This window comes from Anopheles nili (assembly GCF_943737925.1).
Source record: "Anopheles nili chromosome X unlocalized genomic scaffold, idAnoNiliSN_F5_01 X_unloc_1, whole genome shotgun sequence".
Taxonomy (NCBI): domain Eukaryota; kingdom Metazoa; phylum Arthropoda; class Insecta; order Diptera; family Culicidae; genus Anopheles; species Anopheles nili.
In genome coordinates, this window is record NW_026525467.1 from 1,200,001 (window position 1) to 1,207,341 (window position 7,341).

Sequence of the window (7,341 nt, forward strand, 5' to 3'; positions counted from 1 at the left end):
GGGCAGACATTTGAAAGATCTGTCGTCGGTCGCAAGCGACCATACGATCGGCATCCTTGTCCAGACTTCAACTCAAGCCACCCGGAGGGCGGTTGGTTTCACTAATAAGTGCACCGGTTCCTCCCCGCGCGAGGCGGGTCGGTCCCGGCATGTTGCATGTATTAGCTCTGGCTTTTCCACAGTTATCCAACTAACTGATGGGGGGATGATCTTGTGAATTATAGCTGTTATACTGAGCCTTATGCGGTTTCACTTTCAACGAAGTTCGTACTTAGACATGCATGGCTTAACCTTTGAGACAAGCGTATATCACTGGTAGGATCAACCAGAATTCTCTCACTCTCTCTCTCTATCCGTGTACCGGTCCCTAGGGCAAAGCCCCGGGGACCACCCGATTCAACTACGCCACCGATGGGACAACTTGATCTGGATTCTATGCCCGTAAACACCCGGTTGAAGGCACCAACGTCACCTCGTTGTGCCAACTCGCACTCTCGATGGCATGATCCGATCCGCCTCCTAGCTGCTTGCGCCCTTCTCTCCTTGGACGCAGGCACCCGGCTCCACACGTGCACCTCGTGCGGAGCTCTCGGAAGCGCGCCAGCTGACACTCTGGCGGGCCCCTTGTTTGTTCCCGACTCATCTTAGCTTCGCCTCCTCATGAACCGGCGGAACCTTTAACCGTTCCGGGTCCTATGCACTCTCCGTGTTTGGTTCATCGCTCATCTCTACATTACGCCGAGCTCAACTAGTATTGTTCGTTTCACCGTTTGATGCGAGATCGGGGTATACCCGGTACCGCGGTACTTCCCACCCAGGTTGGATGGCCGTACAACACTCAAGAAGTAACAACGTGCCGGTGCTAAGCACCGTCTCCTCAAGATCTACGAGTTCTGACACCTCTTGGCTACTTGACCCCTTTCCCGGTGGGTGCAAGTCACTCTACTCCGAGCCCTGGGACACCTTCCCAGGGTGTTTTCCATGTACCACTAACCCTTGGTTGGACACCTCTTGCCTATTTGACCCCTTTCCCGGTGGGTGCAAGTCACTCTACTCTGAGCCCTGGGACACCTTCCCAAGGTGTTTTCCATGTACCACTAACCCTTGGTTGGACACCTCTTTGCTACTTGACCCCATTCCCGGTGGGTGCAAGTCACCGTGCGGAACCTTTCGGCCGCTCTCCCTAGGACTGTGTTGCAGGCAAGCACAGTGGTTCCGCGACCTAGAGACAGCGGCATCCCTTGTTACTGCTACTCCGAGCCCTGGGAAACCTTCCCAGGGTGTTTTCCAAGTACCACTAGCCTCTGGTTGACCATCGGTGGAGGTACTTGATTTCACCCAAAACCACCCTAGGTCACCGTTCCGACCACCCAGCTACCGTTAAAACGCCTCCGGACACCAGGACACACCTTCCCGGTACCAGAACCAGTCGTAGTTGCCGTCACCCAAATTTCATACAACCGTCACCCACGGGCCGAAACACCTTGCCACTACATGGGTCTAGTATTAGGTCCTAGGGTCTCTTTTCGACAACTCCCGACCTCCCTGATATCGAATCGTCAGTTTACATGAGGAGGCTAAACTTTCTATGACGACTCAGTACAACCATACCTCCCTATAATAGTGAAATGTCAAATTCTAGGGCTTTTTGGCCATGGAAAATTCTGAAGCTCGGCACGAGCAAACATGACCCATGCTTGTATCTCCGAAACTATGAGTCTGACAGTTTTGCACCCTTCAGCGGAAAGTTGTGTCTCGTTAAGCCTAAAAAGTCAGTAGAACATCACGAAACGATCCGACCACTCCTTCGACCTGTTTTGGGGTTTTGCAGTTTTCCATGGGGTATTTTGTATGGGGAAAACCGACCCATGCCCGTATCTCCGTACCTAAGCGTCTGACGGTCTTGGACCCCTTTAGGTAAAAGTTGCATTCCGTCGAGCTGAACATTTCACTAGAACATCGCGAAACGATCCGACGACTCCTTCTGGGAGTTTTTGGGGTCCGAAGGTTTTCTGGGACTTAGTCTCTGGAGCAACATTTCTGAAGCTCGGCACGAGCAACCACGCACGTGTCTTATATCTCCGTAAGTAAGGGTCTGACGGTCTTGGACACCTTTAGCAAAAAGTTGCGCCCTATCGAATGGAACATTTCACTAGAACACCACGAAACGATCCGACCACTCCTTCGACCTGTTTTGGGGTTTTGCAGTTTTCCATGGGGTATTTTGTATGGGGAAAACCGACCGATGCCCGTATCTCCGTACCTAAGCGTCTGACGGTCTTGGACCCCTTTAGGTAAAAGTTGCATTCCGTCGAGCTGAACATTTCACTAGAACATCGCGAAACGATCCGACGACTCCTTCTGGGAGTTTTTGGGGTCCGAAGGTTTTCTGGGACTTAGTCTCTGGAGCAACATTTCTGAAGCTCGGCACGAGCAACCACGCACGTGTCTTATATCTCCGTAAGTAAGGGTCTGACGGTCTTGGACACCTTTAGCAAAAAGTTGCGCCCTATCGAATGGAACATTTCACTAGAACACCACGAAACGATCCGACCACTCCTTCGACCTGTTTTGGGGTTTTGCAGTTTTCCATGGGGTATTTTGTATGGGGAAAACCGACCCATGCCCGTATCTCCGTACCTAAGCGTCTGACGGTCTTGGACCCCTTTAGGTAAAAGTTGCATTCCGTTGAGCTGAACATTTCACTAGAACATCGCGAAACGATCCGACGACTCCTTCTGGGAGTTTTTGGGGTCCGAAGGTTTTCTGGGACTTAGTCTCTGGAGCAACATTTCTGAAGCTCGGCACGGGCAACCACGCACGTGTCTTATATCTCCGTAAGTAAGGGTCTGACGGTCTTGGACACCTTTAGCAAAAAGTTGCGCCCTATCGAATGGAACATTTCACTAGAACATCACGAAACGATCCGACCACTCCTTCGACCTGTTTTGGGGTTTTGCAGTTTTCCATGGGGTATTTTGTATGGGGAAAACCGACCCATGCCCGTATCTCCGTACCTAAGCGTCTGACGGTCTTGGACCCCTTTAGGTAAAAGTTGCATTCCGTCGAGCTGAACATTTCGCTAGAACATCGCGAAACGATCCGACGACTCCTTCTGGGAGTTTTTGGGGTCGGAAGGTTTTCTGGGACTTAGTCTCTGGAGCAACATTTCTGAAGCTCGGCACGGGCAACCACGCACGTGTCTTATATCTCCGTAAGTAAGCGTCTGACGGTCTTGGACACCTTTAGCAAAAAGTTGCGCCCTATCGAATGGAACATTTCACTAGAACACCACGAAACGATCCGACCACTCCTTCGACCTGTTTTGGGGTTTTGCAGTTTTCCATGGGGTATTTTGTATGGGGAAAACCAACCCATGCCCGTATCTCCGTACCTAAGCGTCTGACGGTCTTGGACCCCTTGAGGTAAAAGTTGCATTCCGTCGAGCTGAACATTTCACTAGAACATCGCGAAACGATCCGACGACTCCTTCTGGGAGTTTTTGGGGTCGGAAGGTTTTCTGGGACTTAGTCTCTGGAGCAACATTTCTGAAGCTCGGCACGGGCAACCACGCACGTGTCTTATATCTCCGTAAGTAAGGGTCTGACGGTCTTGGACACCTTTAGCAAAAAGTTGCGCCCTATCGAATGGAACATTTCACTAGAACACCACGAAACGATCCGACCACTCCTTCGACCTGTTTTGGGGTTTTGCAGTTTTCCATGGGGTATTTTGTATGGGGAAAACCGACCCATGCCCGTATCTCCGTACCTAAGCGTCTGACGGTCTTGCACCCCTTTAGGTAAAAGTTGCATTCCGTCGAGCTGAACATTTCACTAGAACATCGCGAAACGATCCGACGACTCCTTCTGGGAGTTTTTGGGGTCGGAAGGTTTTCTGGGACTTAGTCTCTGGAGCAACATTTCTGAAGCTCGGCACGAGCAACCACGCACGTGTCTTATATCTCCGTAAGTAAGTGTCTGACGGTCTTGGACACCTTTAGCAAAAAGTTGCGTATAACCATCCTCGTCAATACTCTCGAACACTGTAACTCGATCCGACCACTCCTTGGTACACTTTTGTGGGTTGCCAGTTTCGGTTGGGACTTAGTCTCTGGAGACCAAATTCTGAAGCTCGGCGTGGGTACCGGGTTTTCGTGCACGTCAGAGGGCCTCGACTGCCCCGAGAACCCGACCTTCAGGATTTTGGCCATTTTTGGGGGTGCACAAAAGTGTTCGTAATCAACCTCGGATTGTACTTTTCATCATCTAGGGGCACCGTAGGGACCGAAAAAAGTGGTTTCGCATGATAGTCCACCTCGACCCATGTCGACCCTTGCGCGACCCCGACCTTCAGGATTTTGCTCTACGGAAGGGGGTGCACAAAAGTGTTCGTAATCAACCTCGGATTGTACTTTTCATCATCTAGGGACACCGTAGGGACCGAAAAAAGTGGTTTCGCATGATAGTCCACCTCGACCCATGTCGACCCTTGTGCGACCCCGACCTTCAGGATTTTGCTCTACGGAAGGGGGTCTACTTGTGCGCAACCCCGACCTTCAGGATTTTGCTCTACGGAAGGGGGTGCACAAAAGTGTTCGTAATCAACCTCGGATTGTACTTTTCATCATCTAGGGGCACCGTAGGGACCGAAAAAAGTGGTTTCGCATGATAGTCCACCTCGACCCATGTCGACCCTTGCGCGACCCCGACCTTCAGGATTTTGCTCTACGGAATGGGGTGCACAAAAGTGTTCGTAATCAACCTCGGATTGTACTTTTCATCATCTAGGGGCACCGTAGGGACCGAAAAAAGTGGTTTCGCATGATAGTCCACCTCGACCCATGTCGACCCTTGCGCGACCCCGACCTTCAGGATTTTGCTCTACGGAAGGGGGTGCACAAAAGTGTTCGTAATCAACCTCGGATTGTACTTTTCATCATCTAGGGGCACCGTAGGGACCGAAAAAAGTGGTTTCGCATGATAGTCCACCTCGACCCATGTCGACCCTTGCGCGACCCCGACCTTCAGGATTTTGCTCTACGGAAGGGGGTGCACAAAAGTGTTCGTAATCAACCTCGGATTGTACTTTTCATCATCTAGGGGCACCGTAGGGACCGAAAAAAGTGGTTTCGCATGATAGTCCACCTCGACCCATGTCGACCCTTGCGCGACCCCGACCTTCAGGATTTTGCTCTACGGAAGGGGGTCTACTTGTGCGCAACCCCGACCTTCAGGATTTTGCTCTACGGAAGGGGGTGCACAAAAGTGTTCGTAATCAACCTCGGATTGTACTTTTCATCATCTACGGGCACCGTAGGGACCGAAAAAAGTGGTTTCGCATGATAGTCCACCTCGACCCATGTCGACCCTTGCGCGACCCCGACCTTCAGGATTTTGCTCTACGGAAGGGGGTCGACTTGTGCGCAACCCCGACCTTCAGGATTTTGCTCTACGGAAGGGGGTGCACAAAAGTGTTCGTAATCAACCTCGGATTGTACTTTTCATCATCTAGGGGCACCGTAGGGACCGAAAAAAGTGGTTTCGCATGATAGTCCACCTCGACCCATGTCGACCCTTGCGCGACCCCGACCTTCAGGATTTTGCTCTACGGAAGGGGGTCTACTTGTGCGCAACCCCGACCTTCAGGATTTTGCTCTACGGAAGGGGGTGCACAAAAGTGTTCGTAATCAACCTCGGATTGTACTTTTCATCATCTAGGGGCACCGTAGGGACCGAAAAAAGTGGTTTCGCATGATAGTCCACCTCGACCCATGTCGACCCTTGCGCGACCCCGACCTTCAGGGTTTTGCTCTACGGAAGGGGGTGCACAAAAGTGTTCGTAATCAACCTCGGATTGTACTTTTCATCATCTAGGGGCACCGTAGGGACCGAAAAAAGTGGTTTCGCATGATAGTCCACCTCGACCCATGTCGACCCTTGCGCGACCCCGACCTTCAGGATTTTGCTCTACGGAAGGGGGTCGACTTGTGCGCAACCCCGACCTTCAGGATTTTGCTCTACGGAAGGGGGTGCACAAAAGTGTTCGTAATCAACCTCGGATTGTACTTTTCATCATCTAGGGGCACCGTAGGGACCGAAAAAAGTGGTTTCGCATGATAGTCCACCTCGACCCATGTCGACCCTTGCGCGACCCCGACCTTCAGGATTTTGCTCTACGGAAGGGGGTCGACTTGTGCGCAACCCCGACCTTCAGGATTTTGCTCTACGGAAGGGGGTGCACAAAAGTGTTCGTAATCAACCTCGGATTGTACTTTTCATCATCTAGGGGCACCGTAGGGACCGAAAAAAGTGGTTTCGCATGATAGTCCACCTCGACCCATGTCGACCCTTGCGCGACCCCGACCTTCAGGATTTTGCTCTACGGAAGGGGGTGCACAAAAGTGTTCGTAATCAACCTCGGATTGTACTTTTCATCATCTAGGGGCACCGTAGGGACCGAAAAAAGTGGTTTCGCATGATAGTCCACCTCGACCCATGTCGACCCTTGCGTGACCCCGACCTTCAGGATTTTGCTCTACGGAAGGGGGTCTACTTGTGCGCAACCCCGACCTTCAGGATTTTGCTCTACGGAAGGGGGTGCACAAAAGTGTTCGTAATCAACCTCGGATTGTACTTTTCATCATCTAGGGGCACCGTAGGGACCGAAAAAAGTGGTTTCGCATGATAGTCCACCTCGACCCATGTCGACCCTTGCGCGACCCCGACCTTCAGGATTTTGCTCTACGGAAGGGGGTCGACTTGTGCGCAACCCCGACCTTCAGGATTTTGCTCTACGGAAGGGGGTCTACTTGTGCGCAACCCCGACCTTCAGGATTTTGCTCTACGGAAGGGGGTGCACAAAAGTGTTCGTAATCAACCTCGGATTGTACTTTTCATCATCTAGGGGCACCGTAGGGACCGAAAAAAGTGGGTTCGCATGATAGTCCACCTCGACCCATGTCGACCCTTGCGCGACCCCGACCTTCAGGATTTTGCTCTACGGAAGGGGGTGCACAAAAGTGTTCGTAATCAACCTCGGATTGTACTTTTCATCATCTAGGGGCACCGTAGGGACCGAAAAAAGTGGTTTCGCATGATAGTCCACCTCGACCCATGTCGACCCTTGCGTGACCCCGACCTTCAGGATTTTGCTCTACGGAAGGGGGTGCACACTTGTGCGCAACCCCGACCTTCAGGATTTTGCTCTACGGAAGGGGGTGCACAAAAGTGTTCGTAATCAACCTCGGATTGTACTTTTCATCATCTAGGGGCACCGTAGGGACCGAAAAAAGTGGTTTCGCATGATAGTCCACCTCGACCCATGTCGACCCTTGCGCGA